Genomic DNA, 23,562 nt, shown 5'->3' on the forward strand with positions numbered 1-23,562 from the left:
GTCTAGAGGAACATTTTGAGTGGTCACTCGGCCGAATCGGACCAGAAATTTCCGAGCGCGGAGCGTGCAAACTTTTAATATTTACCCGGTTTATTTGAAGTGTGTGATTTTTTTTCTCAGGAATTCATCAAAATAGTCCCACGACTGATCCCACCGTTAGATAGAGCTTGTCTAGAGGAACATTTTGAGTGGTCACTCGGCCGAATCGGACCAGAAATTTCCGAGCGCGGAGCGTGCAAACTTTTAATCTTTACCCGGTTTATTTGAAATGTGTGATTTTTTTTCTCAGGAATTCATCAAAATAGTCCCACGACTGATCCCACCGTTAGATAGAGCTTGTCTAGAGGAACATTTTGAGTGGTCACTCGGCCGAATCGGACCAGAAATTTCCGAGCGCGGAGCGTGCAAACTTTTAATATTTACCCGGTTTATTTGAAGTGTGTGATTTTTTTTCTCAGGAATTCATCAAAATAGTCCCACGACTGATCCCACCGTTAGATAGAGCTTGTCTAGAGGAACATTTTGAGTGGTCACTCGGCCGAATCGGACCAGAAATTTCCGAGCGCGGAACGTGCAAACTTTTAATATTTACCCGGTTTTTTGACGTATGTCTACTTCTATTTCTGGAATTCATCAAAATAGTCCGACGACTGATCCCACGGTTGGATAGAGCTAGTCTAGAGGAACATTATGAGTGGTCACACTGCCGAATCAGACCAGAAATTTCCGAGCTCGGAGTGTGCAATCTATTGATAATTACCCGGTTTATTTGACGAGTGTGAATTTTTTCCTCAGGAATTCATCAAAATAGTCCCACGACTGATCCCACCGTTGGATAGAGCTTGTCTAGAGGAACATTTTGAGTGGTCACTCGGCCGAATCGGACCAGAAATTTCCGAGCGCGGAGCGTGCGAACTTTTGATAATTACCCGGTTTATTTGACGTTTGTTGATTTTTTTCTCAGGATTTCATCAAAATAGTCCCACGACTAATCCCACCGTTGGATAGAGCTAGTCTAGAGGAACATTTTGTGTGGTCACACGGCCGAATCGGACCAGAAATTTCCGAGCGCGGAACGTGCAAACTTTTAATATTTACCCGGTTTATTTGACGTATGTCTACTTCTATTTCTGGAATTCATCAAAATAGTCCCACGACTGATCCCACCGTTGGATAGAGCATGTGTAGAGGAACATTTTGAGTGGTCACTCGACCGAATCGGACCAGAAATTTCCGAGCGTGGAGCGTGCAAACTTTTAATCTTTACCCGGTTTATTTGAAATGTGTGATTTTTTTTCTCAGGAATTCATCAAAATAGTCCCACGACTGATCCCACCGTTAGATAGAGCTTGTCTAGAGGAACATTTTGAGTGGTCACTCGGCCGAATCGGACCAGAAATTTCCGAGCGCGGAGCGTGCAAACTTTTAATATTTACCCGGTTTATTTGACGTGTGTGAATTTTCTTCTCAGGAATTCATCAAAGTAGTCCGACGACTGATCCCACGGTTGGATAGAGCTAGTCTAGAGGAACATTACGAGTGGTCACACTGCCGAATCAGACCAGAAATTTCCGAGCTCGGAGCGTGCCAACTATTGATAATTACCCGGTTTATTTGACGAGTGTGAATTTTTTTCTCAGGAATTCATCAAAATAGTCCCACGACTGATCCCACCGTTGGATAGAGCTTGTCTAGAGGAACATTTTGAGTGGTCACTCGGCCGAATCGGACCAGAAATTTCCGAGCGCGGAGCGTGCAAACTTTTAATCTTTACCCGGTTTATTTGACGAGTGTGAATTTTTTTCTCAGGAATTCATCAAAATAGTCCCACGACTGATCCCACCGTTGGATAGAGCTTGTCTAGAGGAACATTTTGAGTGGTCACTCGGCCGAATCGGACCAGAAATTTCCGAGCGCGGAGCGTGCAAACTTTTAATCTTTACCCGGTTTATTTGACGTATGTCTACTTCTATTTCTGGAATTCATCAAAATAGTCCGACGACTGATCCCACGGTTGGATAGAGCTAGTCTAGAGGAACATTATGAGTGGTCACACTGCCGAATCAGACCAGAAATTTCCGAGCTCGGAGTGTGCAATCTATTGATAATTACCCGGTCTATTTGACGAGTGTGAATTTTTTTCTCAGGAATTCATCAAAATAGTCCCACGACTGATCCCACCGTTGGATAGAGCATGTGTAGAGGAACATTTTGACTGGTCACTCGACCGAATCGGACCAGAAATTTCCGAGCGTGGAGCGTGCAAACTTTTAATCTTTACCCGGTTTATTTGAAGTGTGTGATTTTTTTTCTCAGGAATTCATCAAAATAGTCCCACGACTGATCCCACCGTTAGATAGAGCTTGTCTAGAGGAACATTTTGAGTGGTCACTCGGCCGAATCGGACCAGAAATTTCCGAGCGCGGAGCGTGCAAACTTTTAATATTTACCCGGTTTATTTGACCTATGTCTACTCCTATCTCTGGAATTCATCAAAATAGTCCCACGACTGATCCCACCGTTAGATAGAGCTTGTCTAGAGGAACATTTTGAGTGGTCACTCGGCCGAATCGGACCAGAAATTTCCGAGCGCGGAGCGTGCAAACTTTTAATATTTACCCGGTTTATTTGAAGTGTGTGATTTTTTTTCTCAGGAATTCATCAAAATAGTCCCACGACTGATCCCACCGTTAGATAGAGCTTGTCTAGAGGAACATTTTGAGTGGTCACTCGGCCGAATCAGACCAGAAATTTCCGAGCGCGGAACGTGCAAACTTTTAATATTTACCCGGTTTATTTGACGTATGTCTACTTCTATTTCTGGAATTCATCAAAATAGTCCCACGACTGATCCCACCGTTGGATAGAGCATGTGTAGAGGAACATTTTGAGTGGTCACTCGACCGAATCGGACCAGAAATTTCCGAGCGTGGAGCGTGCAAACTTTTAATCTTTACCCGGTTTATTTGACGTATGTCTACTTCTATTTCTGGAATTCATCAAAATAGTCAGACGACTGATCCCACGGTTGGATAGAGCTAGTCTAGAGGAACATTATGAGTGGTCACACTGCCGAATCAGACCAGAAATTTCCGAGCTCGGAGTGTGCAATCTATTGATAATTACCCGGTTTATTTGACGAGTGTGAATTTTTTTCTCAGAAATTCATCAAAATAGTCCCACGACTGATCCCACCGTTGGATAGAGCTTGTCTAGAGGAACATTTTGAGTGGTCACTCGGCCGAATCGGACCAGAAATTTCCGAGCGCGGAGCGTGCGAACTTTTGATAATTACCCGGTTTATTTGACGTTTGTTGATTTTTTTCTCAGGAATTCTTCAAAATAGTCCCACGACTGATACCACTGTTGGATAGAGCTAGTCTAGAGGAACATTTTGAGTGGTCACTCGGCCGAATCGGACCAGAAATTTCCGAGCGCGGAGCGTGCGAACTTTTGATAATTACCCGGTTTATTTGACGTTTGTGAATTTTCTTCTCAGGAATTCATCAAAATAGTCCCACGACTAATCCCACCGTTAGATAGAGCTTGTCTAGAGGAACATTTTGAGTGGTCACTCGGCCGAATCGGACCAGAAATTTCCGAGCGTGGAGCGTGCAAACTTTTAATCTTTACCCGGTTTATTTGAAGTGTGTGATTTTTTTTCTCAGGAATTCATCAAAATAGTCCCACGACTGATCCCACCGTTAGATAGAGCTTGTCTAGAGGAACATTTTGAGTGGTCACTCGGCCGAATCGGACCAGAAATTTCCGAGCGCGGAGCGTGCAAACTTTTAATATTTACCCGGTTTATTTGACCTATGTCTACTCCAATCTCTGGAATTCATCAAAATAGTCCCACGACTGATCCCACCGTTAGATAGAGCTTGTCTAGAGGAACATTTTGAGTGGTCACTCGGCCGAATCGGACCAGAAATTTCCGAGCGCGGAGCGTGCGAACTTTTGATAATTACCCGGTTTATTTGACGTTTGTTGATTTTTTTCTCAGGATTTCATCAAAATAGTCCCACGACTAATCCCACCGTTGGATAGAGCTAGTCTAGAGGAACATTTTGTGTGGTCACACGGCCGAATCGGACCAGAAATTTCCGAGCGCGGAACGTGCAAACTTTTAATATTTACCCGGTTTATTTGACGTATGTCTACTTCTATTTCTGGAATTCATCAAAATAGTCCCACGACTGATCCCACCGTTGGATAGAGCATGTGTAGAGGAACATTTTGAGTGGTCACTCGACCGAATCGGACCAGAAATTTCCGAGCGTGGAGCGTGCAAACTTTTAATCTTTACCCGGTTTATTTGACGTGTGTGAATTTTCTTCTCAGGAATTCATCAAAGTAGTCCGACGACTGATCCCACGGTTGGATAGAGCTAGTCTAGAGGAACATTACGAGTGGTCACACTGCCGAATCAGACCAGAAATTTCCGAGCTCGGAGCGTGCCAACTATTGATAATTACCCGGTTTATTTGACGAGTGTGAATTTTTTTCTCAGGAATTCATCAAAATAGTCCCACGACTGATCCCACCGTTGGATAGAGCTTGTCTAGAGGAACATTTTGAGTGGTCACTCGGCCGAATCGGACCAGAAATTTCCGAGCGCGGAGCGTGCAAACTTTTAATCTTTACCCGGTTTATTTGAAGTGTGTGATTTTTTTTCTCAGGAATTCATCAAAATAGTCCCACGACTGATCCCACCGTTAGATAGAGCTTGTCTAGAGGAACATTTTGAGTGGTCACTCGGCCGAATCGGACCAGAAATTTCCGAGCGCGGAACGTGCAAACTTTTAATATTTACCCGGTTTATTTGACGTATGTCTACTTCTATTTCTGGAATTCATCAAAATAGTCCGACGACTGATCCCACGGTTGGATAGAGCTAGTCTAGAGGAACATTATGAGTGGTCACACTGCCGAATCAGACCAGAAATTTCCGAGCTCGGAGCGTGCAAACTATTGATAATTACCCGGTTTATTTGACGAGTGTGAATTTTTTTCTCAGGAATTCATCAAAATAGTCCCACGACTGATCCCACCGTTGGATAGAGCTTGTCTAGAGGAACATTTTGAGTGGTCACTCGGCCGAATCGGACCAGAAATTTCCGAGCGCGGAGCGTGCAAACTTTTAATCTTTACCCGGTTTATTTGACGTATGTCTACTTCTATTTCTGGAATTAATCAAAATAGTCCGACGACTGATCCCACGGTTGGATAGAGCTAGTCTAGAGGAACATTATGAGTGGTCACACTGCCGAATCAGACCAGAAATTTCCGAGCTCGGAGTGTGCAATCTATTGATAATTACCCGGTCTATTTGACGAGTGTGAATTTTTTTCTCAGGAATTCATCAAAATAGTCCCACGACTGATCCCACCGTTGGATAGAGCATGTGTAGAGGAACATTTTGACTGGTCACTCGACCGAATCGGACCAGAAATTTCCGAGCGTGGAGCGTGCAAACTTTTAATCTTTACCCGGTTTATTTGAAGTGTGTGATTTTTTTTCTCAGGAATTCATCAAAATAGTCCCACGACTGATCCCACCGTTAGATAGAGCTTGTCTAGAGGAACATTTTGAGTGGTCACTCGGCCGAATCGGACCAGAAATTTCCGAGCGCGGAGCGTGCAAACTTTTAATATTTACCCGGTTTATTTGACCTATGTCTACTTCTATTTCTGGAATTCATCAAAATAGTCCGACGACTGATCCCACGGTTGGATAGAGCTAGTCTAGAGGAACATTATGAGTGGTCACACTGCCGAATCAGACCAGAAATTTCCGAGCTCGGAGTGTGCAATCTATTGATAATTACCCGGTTTATTTGACGAGTGTGAATTTTTTTCTCAGGAATTCATCAAAATAGTCCCACGACTGATCCCACCGTTGGATAGAGCTTGTCTAGAGGAACATTTTGAGTGGTCACTCGGCCGAATCGGACCAGAAATTTCCGAGCGCGGAGCGTGCAAACTTTAAATATTTACCCGGTTTATTTGACGTATGTCTACTCCTATCTCTGGAATTCATCAAAATAGTCCCACCACTAATCCCACCGTTGGATAGAGCTAGTCTAGAGGAACATTTTGAGTGGTCACTCGGCCGAATCGGACCAGAAATTTCCAAGCGCGGAGCGTGCAAACTATTGATAATTACCCGGTTTATTTGACGAGTGTGAATTTTTTTCTCAGGAATTCATCAAAATAGTCCCACGACTGATCCCACCGTTGGATAGAGCTTGTCTAGAGGAACATTTTGAGTGGTCACTCGGCCGAATCGGACCAGAAATTTCCGAGCGCGGAGCGTGCAAACTTTAAATATTTACCCGGTTTATTTGACGTATGTCTACTCCTATCTCTGGAATTCATCAAAATAGTCCCACGCCTGATACCACCGTTGGATAGAGCTAGTCTAGAGGAACATTTTGTGTGGTCACACGGCCGAATCGGACCAGAAATTTCCGAGCGTGGAGCGTGCAAACTTTTAATATTTACCCGGTTTATTTGAGGTGTGTGAATTTTCTTCTCAGGAATTCATCAAAGTAGTCCGACGACTGATCCCACGGTTGGATAGAGCTAGTCTAGAGGAACATTATGAGTGGTCACACTGCCGAATCAGACCAGAAATTTCCGAGCTCGGAGCGTGCAAACTTTTAATCTTTACCCGGTTTATTTGAAATGTGTGATTTTTTTTTCAGGAATTCATCAAAATAGTCCCACGACTGATCCCACCGTTAGATAGAGCTTGTCTAGAGGAACATTTTGAGTGGTCACTCGGCCGAATCGGACCAGAAATTTCCGAGCGCGGAGCGTGCAAACTTCTAATATTTACCCGGTTTATTTGAGGTGTGTGAATTTTCTTCTCAGGAATTCATCAAAGTAGTCCGACGACTGATCCCACGGTTGGATAGAGCTAGTCTAGAGGAACATTATGAGTGGTCACACTGCCGAATCAGACCAGAAATTTCCGAGCGCGGAGCGTGCAAACTATTGATAATTACCCGGTTTATTTGACGAGTGTGAATTTTTTTCTCAGGAATTCATCAAAATAGTCCCACGACTGATCCCACCGTTGGATAGAGCTAGTCTAGAGGAACATTTTGAGTGGTCACTCGGCCGAATCGGACCAGAAATTTCCGAGCGCGGAACGTGCAAACTTTTAATATTTACCCGGTTTATTTGAGGTGTGTGAATTTTCTTCTCAGGAATTTATCAAAGTAGTCCGACGACTGATCCCACGGTTGGATAGAGCTTGTCTAGAGGAACATTTTGAGTGGTCACTCGGCCGAATCGGACCAGAAATTTCCGAGCGCGGAGCGTGCAAACTTCTAATATTTACCCGGTTTATTTGACGTTTGTTGATTTTTTTCTCAGGATTTCATCAAAATAGTCCCACGACTAATCCCACCGTTGGATAGAGCTTGTCTAGAGGAACATTTTGAGTGGTCACTCGGCCGAATCGGACCAGAAATTTCCGAGCGCGGAGCGTGCAAACTTTAAATATTTACCCGGTTTATTTGACGTATGTCTACTCCTATCTCTGGAATTCATCAAAATAGTCCCACGCCTGATACCACCGTTGGATAGAGCTAGTCTAGAGGAACATTTTGTGTGGTCACACGGCCGAATCGGACCAGAAATTTCCGAGCGTGGAGCGTGCAAACTTTTAATATTTACCCGGTTTATTTGAGGTGTGTGAATTTTCTTCTCAGGAATTCATCAAAGTAGTCCGACGACTGATCCCACGGTTGGATAGAGCTAGTCTAGAGGAACATTATGAGTGGTCACACTGCCGAATCAGACCAGAAATTTCCGAGCGCGGAGCGTGCAAACTATTGATAATTACCCGGTTTATTTGACGAGTGTGAATTTTTTTCTCAGGAATTCATCAAAATAGTCCCACGACTGATCCCACCGTTGGATAGAGCTAGTCTAGAGGAACATTTTGAGTGGTCACTCGGCCGAATCGGACCAGAAATTTCCAAGCGCGGAGCGTGCAAACTATTGATAATTACCCGGTTTATTTGACGAGTGTGAATTTTTTTCTCAGGAATTCATCAAAATAGTCCCACGACTGATCCCACCGTTGGATAGAGCTTGTCTAGAGGAACATTTTGAGTGGTCACTCGGCCGAATCGGACCAGAAATTTCCGAGCGCGGAGCGTGCAAACTTCTAATATTTACCCGGTTTATTTGAGGTGTGTGAATTTTCTTCTCAGGAATTCATCAAAGTAGTCCGACGACTGATCCCACGGTTGGATAGAGCTAGTCTAGAGGAACATTATGAGTGGTCACACTGCCGAATCAGACCAGAAATTTCCGAGCGCGGAGCGTGCAAACTATTGATAATTACCCGGTTTATTTGACGAGTGTGAATTTTTTTCTCAGGAATTCATCAAAATAGTCCCACGACTGATCCCACCGTTGGATAGAGCTAGTCTAGAGGAACATTTTGAGTGGTCACTCGGCCGAATCGGACCAGAAATTTCCGAGCGCGGAGCGTGCAAACTTTTAATCTTTACCCGGTTTATTTGAAGTGTGTGATTTTTTTTCTCAGGAATTCATCAAAATAGTCCCACGACTGATCCCACCGTTAGATAGAGCTTGTCTAGAGGAACATTTTGAGTGGTCACTTGGCCGAATCGGACCAGAAATTTCCGAGCGCGGAACGTGCAAACTTTTAATATTTACCCGGTTTATTTGACGTATGTCTACTTCTATTTCTGGAATTCATCAAAATAGTCCGACGACTGATCCCACGGTTGGATAGAGCTAGTCTAGAGGAACATTATGAGTGGTCACACTGCCGAATCAGACCAGAAATTTCCGAGCTCGGAGTGTGCAATCTATTGATAATTACCCGGTTTATTTGACGAGTGTGAATTTTTTTCTCAGGAATTCATCAAAATAGTCCCACGACTGATCCCACCGTTGGATAGAGCTTGTCTAGAGGAACATTTTGAGTGGTCACTCGGCCGAATCGGACCAGAAATTTCCGAGCGCGGAACGTGCAAACTTTTAATATTTACCCGGTTTATTTGACGTGTGTGAATTTTCTTCTCAGGAATTCATCAAAGTAGTCCGACGACTGATCCCACGGTTGGATAGAGCTAGTCTAGAGGAACATTAAGAGTGGTCACACTGCCGAATCAGACCAGAAATTTCCGAGCTCGGAGCGTGCAAACTATTGATAATTACCCGGTTTATTTGAAGTGTGTGATTTTTTTTCTCAGGAATTCATCAAAATAGTCCCACGACTGATCCCACCGTTAGATAGAGCTTGTCTAGAGGAACATTTTGAGTGGTCACTCGGCCGAATCGGACCAGAAATTTCCGAGCGCGGAACGTGCAAACTTTTAATATTTACCCGGTTTATTTGACGTATGTCTACTTCTATTTCTGGAATTCATCAAAATAGTCCGACGACTGATCCCACGGTTGGATAGAGCTAGTCTAGAGGAACATTATGAGTGGTCACACTGCCGAATCAGACCAGAAATTTCCGAGCTCGGAGTGTGCAATCTATTGATAATTACCCGGTTTATTTGACGAGTGTGAATTTTTTTCTCAGGAATTCATCAAAATAGTCCCACGACTGATCCCACCGTTGGATAGAGCTTGTCTAGAGGAACATTTTGAGTGGTCACTCGGCCGAATCGGACCAGAAATTTCCGAGCGCGGAGCGTGCGAACTTTTGATAATTACCCGGTTTATTTGACGTTTGTTGATTTTTTTCTCAGGATTTCATCAAAATAGTCCCACGACTAATCCCACCGTTGGATAGAGCTAGTCTAGAGGAACATTTTGTGTGGTCACACGGCCGAATCGGACCAGAAATTTCCGAGCGCGGAACGTGCAAACTTTTAATATTTACCCGGTTTATTTGACGTATGTCTACTTCTATTTCTGGAATTCATCAAAATAGTCCCACGACTGATCCCACCGTTGGATAGAGCATGTGTAGAGGAACATTTTGAGTGGTCACTCGACCGAATCGGACCAGAAATTTCCGAGCGTGGAGCGTGCAAACTTTTAATCTTTACCCGGTTTATTTGAAATGTGTGATTTTTTTTTCAGGAATTCATCAAAATAGTCCCACGACTGATCCCACCGTTAGATAGAGCTTGTCTAGAGGAACATTTTGAGTGGTCACTCGGCCGAATCGGACCAGAAATTTCCGAGCGCGGAACGTGCAAACTTTTAATATTTACCCGGTTTATTTGACGTATGTCTACTTCTATTTCTGGAATTCATCAAAATAGTCCCACGACTGATCCCACCGTTGGATAGAGCATGTGTAGAGGAACATTTTGAGTGGTCACTCAACCGAATCGGACCAGAAATTTCCGAGCGTGGAGCGTGCAAACTTTTAATCTTTACCCGGTTTATTTGAAATGTGTGATTTTTTTTCTCAGGAATTCATCAAAATAGTCCCACGACTGATCCCACCGTTAGATAGAGCTTGTCTAGAGGAACATTTTGAGTGGTCACTCGGCCGAATCGGACCAGAAATTTCCGAGCGCGGAGCGTGCAAACTTTTAATATTTACCCGGTTTATTTGACGTGTGTGAATTTTCTTCTCAGGAATTCATCAAAGTAGTCCGACGACTGATCCCACGGTTGGATAGAGCTAGTCTAGAGGAACATTACTAGTGGTCACACTGCCGAATCAGACCAGAAATTTCCGAGCTCGGAGCGTGCAAACTATTGATAATTACCCGGTTTATTTGACGAGTGTGAATTTTTTTCTCAGGAATTCATCAAAATAGTCCCACGACTGATCCCACCGTTGGATAGAGCTTGTCTAGAGGAACATTTTGAGTGGTCACTCGGCCGAATCGGACCAGAAATTTCCGAGCGCGGAGCGTGCAAACTTTTAATCTTTACCCGGTTTATTTGAAGTGTGTGATTTTTTTTCTCAGGAATTCATCAAAATAGTCCCACGACTGATCCCACCGTTAGATAGAGCTTGTCTAGAGGAACATTTTGAGTGGTCACTTGGCCGAATCGGACCAGAAATTTCCGAGCGCGGAACGTGCAAACTTTTAATATTTACCCGGTTTATTTGACGTATGTCTACTTCTATTTCTGGAATTCATCAAAATAGTCCGACGACTGATCCCACGGTTGGATAGAGCTAGTCTAGAGGAACATTATGAGTGGTCACACTGCCGAATCAGACCAGAAATTTCCGAGCTCGGAGTGTGCAATCTATTGATAATTACCCGGTTTATTTGACGAGTGTGAATTTTTTTCTCAGGAATTCATCAAAATAGTCCCACGACTGATCCCACCGTTGGATAGAGCTTGTCTAGAGGAACATTTTGAGTGGTCACTCGGCCGAATCGGACCAGAAATTTCCGAGCGCGGAGCGTGCGAACTTTTGATAATTACCCGGTTTATTTGACGTTTGTTGATTTTTTTCTCAGGATTTCATCAAAATAGTCCCACGACTAATCCCACCGTTGGATAGAGCTAGTCTAGAGGAACATTTTGTGTGGTCACACGGCCGAATCGGACCAGAAATTTCCGAGCGCGGAACGTGCAAACTTTTAATATTTACCCGGTTTATTTGACGTATGTCTACTTCTATTTCTGGAATTCATCAAAATAGTCCCACGACTGATCCCACCGTTGGATAGAGCATGTGTAGAGGAACATTTTGAGTGGTCACTCGACCGAATCGGACCAGAAATTTCCGAGCGTGGAGCGTGCAAACTTTTAATCTTTACCCGGTTTATTTGAAATGTGTGATTTTTTTTTCAGGAATTCATCAAAATAGTCCCACGACTGATCCCACCGTTAGATAGAGCTTGTCTAGAGGAACATTTTGAGTGGTCACTCGGCCGAATCGGACCAGAAATTTCCGAGCGCGGAACGTGCAAACTTTTAATATTTACCCGGTTTATTTGACGTATGTCTACTTCTATTTCTGGAATTCATCAAAATAGTCCCACGACTGATCCCACCGTTGGATAGAGCATGTGTAGAGGAACATTTTGAGTGGTCACTCAACCGAATCGGACCAGAAATTTCCGAGCGTGGAGCGTGCAAACTTTTAATCTTTACCCGGTTTATTTGAAATGTGTGATTTTTTTTCTCAGGAATTCATCAAAATAGTCCCACGACTGATCCCACCGTTAGATAGAGCTTGTCTAGAGGAACATTTTGAGTGGTCACTCGGCCGAATCGGACCAGAAATTTCCGAGCGCGGAGCGTGCAAACTTTTAATATTTACCCGGTTTATTTGACGTGTGTGAATTTTCTTCTCAGGAATTCATCAAAGTAGTCCGACGACTGATCCCACGGTTGGATAGAGCTAGTCTAGAGGAACATTACTAGTGGTCACACTGCCGAATCAGACCAGAAATTTCCGAGCTCGGAGCGTGCAAACTATTGATAATTACCCGGTTTATTTGACGAGTGTGAATTTTTTTCTCAGGAATTCATCAAAATAGTCCCACGACTGATCCCACCGTTGGATAGAGCTTGTCTAGAGGAACATTTTGAGTGGTCACTCGGCCGAATCGGACCAGAAATTTCCGAGCGCGGAGCGTGCAAACTTTTAATCTTTACCCGGTTTATTTGAAGTGTGTGATTTTTTTTCTCAGGAATTCATCAAAATAGTCCCACGACTGATCCCACCGTTAGATAGAGCTTGTCTAGAGGAACATTTTGAGTGGTCACTTGGCCGAATCGGACCAGAAATTTCCGAGCGCGGAACGTGCAAACTTTTAATATTTACCCGGTTTATTTGACGTATGTCTACTTCTATTTCTGGAATTCATCAAAATAGTCCGACGACTGATCCCACGGTTGGATAGAGCTAGTCTAGAGGAACATTATGAGTGGTCACACTGCCGAATCAGACCAGAAATTTCCGAGCTCGGAGTGTGCAATCTATTGATAATTACCCGGTTTATTTGACGAGTGTGAATTTTTTTCTCAGGAATTCATCAAAATAGTCCCACGACTGATCCCACCGTTGGATAGAGCTTGTCTAGAGGAACATTTTGAGTGGTCACTCGGCCGAATCGGACCAGAAATTTCCGAGCGCGGAGCGTGCGAACTTTTGATAATTACCCGGTTTATTTGACGTTTGTTGATTTTTTTCTCAGGATTTCATCAAAATAGTCCCACGACTAATCCCACCGTTGGATAGAGCTAGTCTAGAGGAACATTTTGTGTGGTCACACGGCCGAATCGGACCAGAAATTTCCGAGCGCGGAACGTGCAAACTTTTAATATTTACCCGGTTTATTTGACGTATGTCTACTTCTATTTCTGGAATTCATCAAAATAGTCCCACGACTGATCCCACCGTTGGATAGAGCATGTGTAGAGGAACATTTTGAGTGGTCACTCGACCGAATCGGACCAGAAATTTCCGAGCGTGGAGCGTGCAAACTTTTAATCTTTACCCGGTTTATTTGAAATGTGTGATTTTTTTTTCAGGAATTCATCAAAATAGTCCCACGACTGATCCCACCGTTAGATAGAGCTTGTCTAGAGGAACATTTTGAGTGGTCACTCGGCCGAATCGGACCAGAAATTTCCGAGCGCGGAGCGTGCAAACTTTTAATATTTACCCGGTTTATTTGACGTGTGTGAATTTTCTTCTCAGGAATTCATCAAAGTAGTCCGACGACTGATCCCACGGTTGGATAGAGCTAGTCTAGAGGAACATTAAGAGTGGTCACACTGCCGAATCAGACCAGAAATTTCCGAGCTCGGAGCGTGCAAACTATTGATAATTACCCGGTTTATTTGACGAGTGTGAATTTTTTTCTCAGGAATTCATCAAAATAGTCCCACGACTGATCCCACCGTTGGATAGAGCTTGTCTAGAGGAACATTTTGAGTGGTCACTCGGCCGAATCGGACCAGAAATTTCCGAGCGCGGAGCGTGCAAACTTTTAATCTTTACCCGGTTTATTTGACGTATGTCTACTTCTATTTCTGGAATTCATCAAAGTAGTCCGACGACTGATCCCACGGTTGGATAGAGCTAGTCTAGAGGAACATTAAGAGTGGTCACACTGCCGAATCAGACCAGAAATTTCCGAGCTCGGAGCGTGCAAACTATTGATAATTACCCGGTTTATTTGAAGTGTGTGATTTTTTTTCTCAGGAATTCATCAAAATAGTCCCACGACTGATCCCACCGTTAGATAGAGCTTGTCTAGAGGAACATTTTGAGTGGTCACTCGGCCGAATCGGACCAGAAATTTCCGAGCGCGGAACGTGCAAACTTTTAATATTTACCCGGTTTATTTGACGTATGTCTACTTCTATTTCTGGAATTCATCAAAATAGTCCGACGACTGATCCCACGGTTGGATAGAGCTAGTCTAGAGGAACATTATGAGTGGTCACACTGCCGAATCAGACCAGAAATTTCCGAGCTCGGAGCCTGCAAACTATTGATAATTACCCGGTTTATTTGACGAGTGTGAATTTTTTTCTCAGGAATTCATCAAAATAGTCCCACGACTGATCCCACCGTTGGATAGAGCTTGTCTAGAGGAACATTTTGAGTGGTCACTCGGCCGAATCGGACCAGAAATTTCCGAGCGCGGAGCGTGCAAACTTTTAATCTTTACCCGGTTTATTTGAAGTGTGTGATTTTTTTTCTCAGGAATTCATCAAAATAGTCCCACGACTGATCCCACCGTTAGATAGAGCTTGTCTAGAGGAACATTTTGAGTGGTCACTCGGCCGAATCGGACCAGAAATTTCCGAGCGCGGAACGTGCAAACTTTTAATATTTACCCGGTTTATTTGACGTTTGTTGATTTTTTTCTCAGGATTTCATCAAAATAGTCCCACGACTAATCCCACCGTTGGATAGAGCTAGTCTAGAGGAACATTTTGTGTGGTCACACGGCCGAATCGGACCAGAAATTTCCGAGCGCGGAGCGTGCAAACTTTTAATATTTACCCGGTTTATTTGACATATGTCTACTCCTATCTCTGGAATTCATCAAAGTAGTCCCACGAATGATCCCACCGTTGGATAGAGCTAGTCTAGAGGAACATTTTGAGTGGTCACTCGGCCGAATCGGACCAGAAATTTCCGAGCGCGGAGCGTGCGAACTTTTGATAATTACCCGGTTTATTTGACGTTTGTTGATTTTTTTCTCAGGATTTCATCAAAATAGTCCCACGACTAATCCCACCGTTGGATAGAGCTAGTCTAGAGGAACATTTTGTGTGGTCACACGGCCGAATCGGACCAGAAATTTCCGAGCGCGGAGCGTGCAAACTTTTAATATTTACCCGGTTTATTTGACGTTTGTGAATTTTCTCCTCAGGAATTCATCAAAATAGTCCCACAACTGATCCCACCGTTAGATAGAGCTTGTCTAGAGGAACATTTTGAGTGGTCACTCGGCCGAATCGGACCAGAAATTTCCGAGCGCGGAACGTGCAAAATTTTAATATTTACCCGGTTTATTTGACGTATGTCTACTTCTATTTCTGGAATTCATCAAAATAGTCCCACGACTGATCCCACCGTTGGATAGAGCATGTGTAGAGGAACATTTTGAGTGGTCACTCGACCGAATCGGACCAGAAATTTCCGAGCGTGGAGCGTGCAAACTTTTAATCTTTACCCGGTTTATTTGAAATGTGTGATTTTTTTTCTCAGGAATTCATCAAAATAGTCCCACGACTGATCCCACCGTTAGATAGAGCTTGTCTAGAGGAACATTTTGAGTGGTCACTCGGCCGAATCGGACCAGAAATTTCCGAGCGCGGAGCGTGCAAACTTTTAATATTTACCCGGTTTATTTGACGAGTGTGAATTTTTTTCTCAGGAATTCATCAAAATAGTCCCACGACTGATCCCACCGTTGGATAGAGCTTGTCTAGAGGAACATTTTGAGTGGTCACTCGGCCGAATCGGACCAGAAATTTCCGAGCGCGGAGCGTGCAAACTTTTAATCTTTACCCGGTTTATTTGAAGTGTGTGATTTTTTTTCTCAGGAATTCATCAAAATAGTCCCACGACTGATCCCACCGTTAGATAGAGCTTGTCTAGAGGAACATTTTGAGTGGTCACTCGGCCGAATCGGACCAGAAATTTCCGAGCGCGGAGCGTGCAAACTTTTAATCTTTACCCGGTTTATTTGAAATGTGTGATTTTTTTTTCAGGAATTCATCAAAATAGTCCCACGACTGATCCCACCGTTAGATAGAGCTTGTCTAGAGGAACATTTTGAGTGGTCACTCGGCCGAATCGGACCAGAAATTTCCGAGCGCGGAGCGTGCAAACTTTTAATATTTACCCGGTTTATTTGACGTGTGTGAATTTTCTTCTCAGGAATTCATCAAAGTAGTCCGACGACTGATCCCACGGTTGGATAGAGCTAGTCTAGAGGAACATTAAGAGTGGTCACACTGCCGAATCAGACCAGAAATTTCCGAGCGCGGAGCGTGCGAACTTTTGATAATTACCCGGTTTATTTGACGTTTGTTGATTTTTTTCTCAGGATTTCATCAAAATAGTCCCACGACTAATCCCACCGTTGGATAGAGCTTGTCTAGAGGAACATTTTGAGTGGTCACTCGGCCGAATCGGACCAGAAATTTCCGAGCGCGGAGCGTGCAAACTTTTAATCTTTACCCGGTTTATTTGAAGTGTGTGATTTTTTTTCTCAGGAATTCATCAAAATAGTCCCACGACTGATCCCACCGTTAGATAGAGCTTGTCTAGAGGAACATTTTGAGTGGTCACTCGGCCGAATCGGACCAGAAATTTCCGAGCGCGGAACGTGCAAACTTTTAATATTTACCCGGTTTATTTGACGTATGTCTACTTCTATTTCTGGAATTCATCAAAATAGTCCGACGACTGATCCCACGGTTGGATAGAGCTAGTCTAGAGGAACATTATGAGTGGTCACACTGCCGAATCAGACCAGAAATTTCCGAGCTCGGAGTGTGCAATCTATTGATAATTACCCGGTTTATTTGACGAGTGTGAATTTTTTTCTCAGGAATTCATCAAAATAGTCCCACGACTGATCCCACCGTTGGATAGAGCTTGTCTAGAGGAACATTTTGAGTGGTCACTCGGCCGAATCGGACCAGAAATTTCCGAGCGCGGAGCGTGCAAACTTTAAATATTTACCCGGTTTATTTGACGTATGTCTACTCCTATCTCTGGAATTCATCAAAATAGTCCCACCACTAATCCCACCGTTGGATAGAGCTTGTCTAGAGGAACATTTTGAGTGGTCACTCGGCCGAATCGGACCAGAAATTTCCGAGCGCGGAGCGTGCGAACTTTTGATAATTACCCGGTTTAATTTACGTTTGTTGATTTTTTTCTCAGGATTTCATCAAAATAGTCCCTCGACTAATCCCACCGTTGGATAGAGCTAGTCTAGAGGAACATTTTGAGTGGTCACTCGGCCGAATCGGACCAGAAATTTCCGAGCGCGGAGCGTGCGAACTTTTGATAATTACCCGGTTTATTTGACGTTTGTTGATTTTTTTCTCAGGATTTCATCAAAATAGTCCCACGACTAATCCCACCGTTGGATAGAGCTTGTCTAGAGGAACATTTTGAGTGGTCACTCGACCGAATCAGACCAGAAATTTCCGAGCGCGGAACGTGCAAACTTTTAATATTTACCCGGTTTATTTGACGTATGTCTACTTCTATTTCTGGAATTCATCAAAATAGTACCACGACTGATCCCATCGTTGGATAAAGCTTGTCTAGGGGAACATTCTGAGTGGTCACTCGGCCGAATCGGACCAGAAATTTCCGAGCGCGGAGCGTGCAAACTTTTAATATTTACCCGGTTTATTTGACGTGTGTGAATTTTCTTCTCAGGAATTCATCAAAGTAGTCCGACTACTGATCCCACGGTTGGATAGAGCTAGTCTAGAGGAACATTACTAGTGGTCACACTTCCGAATCAGACCAGAAATTTCCGAGCTCGGAGCGTGCAAACTATTGATAATTACCCGGTTTATTTGACGAGTGTGAATTTTTTTCTCAGGAATTCATCAAAATAGTCCCACGACTGATCCCACCGTTGGATAGAGCTTGTCTAGAGGAACATTTTGAGTGGTCACTCGGCCGAATCGGACCAGAAATTTCCGAGCGCGGAGCGTGCAAACTTTTAATCTTTACCCGGTTTATTTGAAGTGTGTGATTTTTTTTCTCAGGAATTCATCAAAATAGTCCCACGACTGATCCCACCGTTAGATAGAGCTTGTCTAGAGGAACATTTTGAGTGGTCACTTGGCCGAATCGGACCAGAAATTTCCGAGCGCGGAACGTGCAAACTTTTAATATTTACCCGGTTTATTTGACGTATGTCTACTTCTATTTCTGGAATTCATCAAAATAGTCCGACGACTGATCCCACGGTTGGATAGAGCTAGTCTAGAGGAACATTATGAGTGGTCACACTGCCGAATCAGACCAGAAATTTCCGAGCTCGGAGTGTGCAATCTATTGATAATTACCCGGTTTATTTGACGAGTGTGAATTTTTTTCTCAGGAATTCATCAAAATAGTCCCACGACTGATCCCACCGTTGGATAGAGCTTGTCTAGAGGAACATTTTGAGTGGTCACTCGGCCGAATCGGACCAGAAATTTCCGAGCGCGGAGCGTGCGAACTTTTGATAATTACCCGGTTTATTTGACGTTTGTTGATTTTTTTCTCAGGATTTCATCAAAATAGTCCCACGACTAATCCCACCGTTGGATAGAGCTAGTCTAGAGGAACATTTTGTGTGGTCACACGGCCGAATCGGACCAGAAATTTCCGAGCGCGGAACGTGCAAACTTTTAATATTTACCCGGTTTATTTGACGTATGTCTACTTCTATTTCTGGAATTCATCAAAATAGTCCCACGACTGATCCCACCGTTGGATAGAGCATGTGTAGAGGAACATTTTGAGTGGTCACTCGACCGAATCGGACCAGAAATTTCCGAGCGGGGAGCGTGCAAACTTTTAATCTTTACCCGGTTTATTTGAAGTGTGTGATTTTTTTTCTCAGGAATTCATCAAAATAGTCCCACGACTGATCCCACCGTTAGATAGAGCTTGTCTAGAGGAACATTTTGAGTGGTCACTCGGCCGAATCGGACCAGAAATTTCCGAGCGCGGAACGTGCAAACTTTTAATATTTACCCGGTTTATTTGACGTTTGTTGATTTTTTTCTCAGGATTTCATCAAAATAGTCCCACGACTAATCCCACCGTTGGATAGAGCTAGTCTAGAGGAACATTTTGTGTGGTCACACGGCCGAATCGGACCAGAAATTTCCGAGCGCGGAGCGTGCAAACTTTTAATATTTACCCGGTTTATTTGACATATGTCTACTCCTATCTCTGGAATTCATCAAAGTAGTCCCACGAATGATCCCACCGTTGGATAGAGCTAGTCTAGAGGAACATTTTGAGTGGTCACTCGGCCGAATCGGACCAGAAATTTCCGAGCGCGGAGCGTGCGAACTTTTGATAATTACCCGGTTTATTTGACGTTTGTTGATTTTTTTCTCAGGATTTCATCAAAATAGTCCCACGACTAATCCCACCGTTGGATAGAGCTAGTCTAGAGGAACATTTTGTGTGGTCACACGGCCGAATCGGACCAGAAATTTCCGAGCGCGGAGCGTGCAAACTTTTAATATTTACCCGGTTTATTTGACGTTTGTGAATTTTCTCCTCAGGAATTCATCAAAATAGTCCCACAACTGATCCCACCGTTAGATAGAGCTTGTCTAGAGGAACATTTTGAGTGGTCACTCGGCCGAATCGGACCAGAAATTTCCGAGCGCGGAACGTGCAAAATTTTAATATTTACCCGGTTTATTTGACGTATGTCTACTTCTATTTCTGGAATTCATCAAAATAGTCCCACGACTGATCCCACCGTTGGATAGAGCATGTGTAGAGGAACATTTTGAGTGGTCACTCGACCGAATCGGACCAGAAATTTCCGAGCGTGGAGCGTGCAAACTTTTAATCTTTACCCGGTTTATTTGAAATGTGTGATTTTTTTTCTCAGGAATTCATCAAAATAGTCCCACGACTGATCCCACCGTTAGATAGAGCTTGTCTAGAGGAACATTTTGAGTGGTCACTCGGCCGAATCGGACCAGAAATTTCCGAGCGCGGAGCGTGCAAACTTTTAATATTTACCCGGTTTATTTGACGAGTGTGAATTTTTTTCTCAGGAATTCATCAAAATAGTCCCACGACTGATCCCACCGTTGGATAGAGCTTGTCTAGAGGAACATTTTGAGTGGTCACTCGGCCGAATCGGACCAGAAATTTCCGAGCGCGGAGCGTGCAAACTTTTAATCTTTACCCGGTTTATTTGAAGTGTGTGATTTTTTTTCTCAGGAATTCATCAAAATAGTCCCACGACTGATCCCACCGTTAGATAGAGCTTGTCTAGAGGAACATTTTGAGTGGTCACTCGGCCGAATCGGACCAGAAATTTCCGAGCGCGGAGCGTGCAAACTTTTAATCTTTACCCGGTTTATTTGAAATGTGTGATTTTTTTTTCAGGAATTCATCAAAATAGTCCCACGACTGATCCCACCGTTAGATAGAGCTTGTCTAGAGGAACATTTTGAGTGGTCACTCGGCCGAATCGGACCAGAAATTTCCGAGCGCGGAGCGTGCAAACTTTTAATATTTACCCGGTTTATTTGACGTGTGTGAATTTTCTTCTCAGGAATTCATCAAAGTAGTCCGACGACTGATCCCACGGTTGGATAGAGCTAGTCTAGAGGAACATTAAGAGTGGTCACACTGCCGAATCAGACCAGAAATTTCCGAGCTCGGAGCGTGCAAACTATTGATAATTACCCGGTTTATTTGACGAGTGTGAATTTTTTTCTCAGGAATTCATCAAAATAGTCCCACGACTGATCCCACCGTTGGATAGAGCTTGTCTAGAGGAACATTTTGAGTGGTCACTCGGCCGAATCGGACCAGAAATTTCCGAGCGCGGAGCGTGCAAACTTTTAATCTTTACCCGGTTTATTTGACGTATGTCTACTTCTATTTCTGGAATTCATCAAAGTAGTCCGACGACTGATCCCACGGTTGGATAGAGCTAGTCTAGAGGAACATTAAGAGTGGTCACACTGCCGAATCAGACCAGAAATTTCCGAGCTCGGAGCGTGCAAACTATTGATAATTACCCGGTTTATTTGAAGTGTGTGATTTTTTTTCTCAGGAATTCATCAAAATAGTCCCACGACTGATCCCACCGTTAGATAGAGCTTGTCTAGAGGAACATTTTGAGTGGTCACTCGGCCGAATCGGACCAGAAATTTCCGAGCGCGGAACGTGCAAACTTTTAATATTTACCCGGTTTATTTGACGTATGTCTACTTCTATTTCTGGAATTCATCAAAATAGTCCGACGACTGATCCCACGGTTGGATAGAGCTAGTCTAGAGGAACATTATGAGTGGTCACACTGCCGAATCAGACCAGAAATTTCCGAGCTCGGAGCGTGCAAACTATTGATAATTACCCGGTTTATTTGACGAGTGTGAATTTTTTTCTCAGGAATTCATCAAAATAGTCCCACGACTGATCCCACCGTTGGATAGAGCTTGTCTAGAGGAACATTTTGAGTGGTCACTCGGCCGAATCGGACCAGAAATTTCCGAGCGCGGAGCGTGCAAACTTTTAATCTTTACCCGGTTTATTTGAAGTGTGTGATTTTTTTTCTCAGGAATTCATCAAAATAGTCCCACGACTGATCCCACCGTTAGATAGAGCTTGTCTAGAGGAACATTTTGAGTGGTCACTCGGCCGAATCGGACCAGAAATTTCCGAGCGCGGAACGTGCAAACTTTTAATATTTACCCGGTTTATTTGACGTTTGTTGATTTTTTTCTCAGGATTTCATCAAAATAGTCCCACGACTAATCCCACCGTTGGATAGAGCTAGTCTAGAGGAACATTTTGTGTGGTCACACGGCCGAATCGGACCAGAAATTTCCGAGCGCGGAGCGTGCAAACTTTTAATATTTACCCGGTTTATTTGACATATGTCTACTCCTATCTCTGGAATTCATCAAAGTAGTCCCACGAATGATCCCACCGTTGGATAGAGCTAGTCTAGAGGAACATTTTGAGTGGTCACTCGGCCGAATCGGACCAGAAATTTCCGAGCGCGGAGCGTGCGAACTTTTGATAATTACCCGGTTTATTTGACGTTTGTTGATTTTTTTCTCAGGATTTCATCAAAATAGTCCCACGACTAATCCCACCGTTGGATAGAGCTAGTCTAGAGGAACATTTTGTGTGGTCACACGGCCGAATCGGACCAGAAATTTCCGAGCGCGGAGCGTGCAAACTTTTAATATTTACCCGGTTTATTTGACGTTTGTGAATTTTCTCCTCAGGAATTCATCAAAATAGTCCCACAACTGATCCCACCGTTAGATAGAGCTTGTCTAGAGGAACATTTTGAGTGGTCACTCGGCCGAATCGGACCAGAAATTTCCGAGCGCGGAACGTGCAAAATTTTAATATTTACCCGGTTTATTTGACGTATGTCTACTTCTATTTCTGGAATTCATCAAAATAGTCCCACGACTGATCCCACCGTTGGATAGAGCATGTGTAGAGGAACATTTTGAGTGGTCACTCGACCGAATCGGACCAGAAATTTCCGAGCGTGGAGCGTGCAAACTTTTAATCTTTACCCGGTTTATTTGAAATGTGTGATTTTTTTTCTCAGGAATTCATCAAAATAGTCCCACGACTGATCCCACCGTTAGATAGAGCTTGTCTAGAGGAACATTTTGAGTGGTCACTCGGCCGAATCGGACCAGAAATTTCCGAGCGCGGAGCGTGCAAACTTTTAATATTTACCCGGTTTATTTGACGAGTGTGAATTTTTTTCTCAGGAATTCATCAAAATAGTCCCACGACTGATCCCACCGTTGGATAGAGCTTGTCTAGAGGAACATTTTGAGTGGTCACTCGGCCGAATCGGACCAGAAATTTCCGAGCGCGGAGCGTGCAAACTTTTAATCTTTACCCGGTTTATTTGAAGTGTGTGATTTTTTTTCTCAGGAATTCATCAAAATAGTCCCACGACTGATCCCACCGTTAGATAGAGCTTGTCTAGAGGAACATTTTGAGTGGTCACTCGGCCGAATCGGACCAGAAATTTCCGAGCGCGGAACGTGCAAACTTTTAATATTTACCCGGTTTATTTGACGTATGTCTACTTCTATTTCTGGAATTCATCAAAATAGTCCGACGACTGATCCCACGGTTGGATAGAGCTAGTCTAGAGGAACATTATGAGTGGTCACACTGCCGAATCAGACCAGAAATTTCCGAGCTCGGAGTGTGCAATCTATTGATAATTACCCGGTTTATTTGACGAGTGTGAATTTTTTTCTCAGGAATTCATCAAAATAGTCCCACGACTGATCCCACCGTTGGATAGAGCTTGTCTAGAGGAACATTTTGAGTGGTCACTCGGCCGAATCGGACCAGAAATTTCCGAGCGCGGAGCGTGCAAACTTTAAA

The sequence above is a fragment of the Euwallacea similis genome, unplaced genomic scaffold, assembly GCF_039881205.1.
Source record: "Euwallacea similis isolate ESF13 unplaced genomic scaffold, ESF131.1 scaffold_38, whole genome shotgun sequence".
In the NCBI taxonomy this organism is placed as follows: Eukaryota; Metazoa; Arthropoda; class Insecta; order Coleoptera; family Curculionidae; genus Euwallacea; species Euwallacea similis.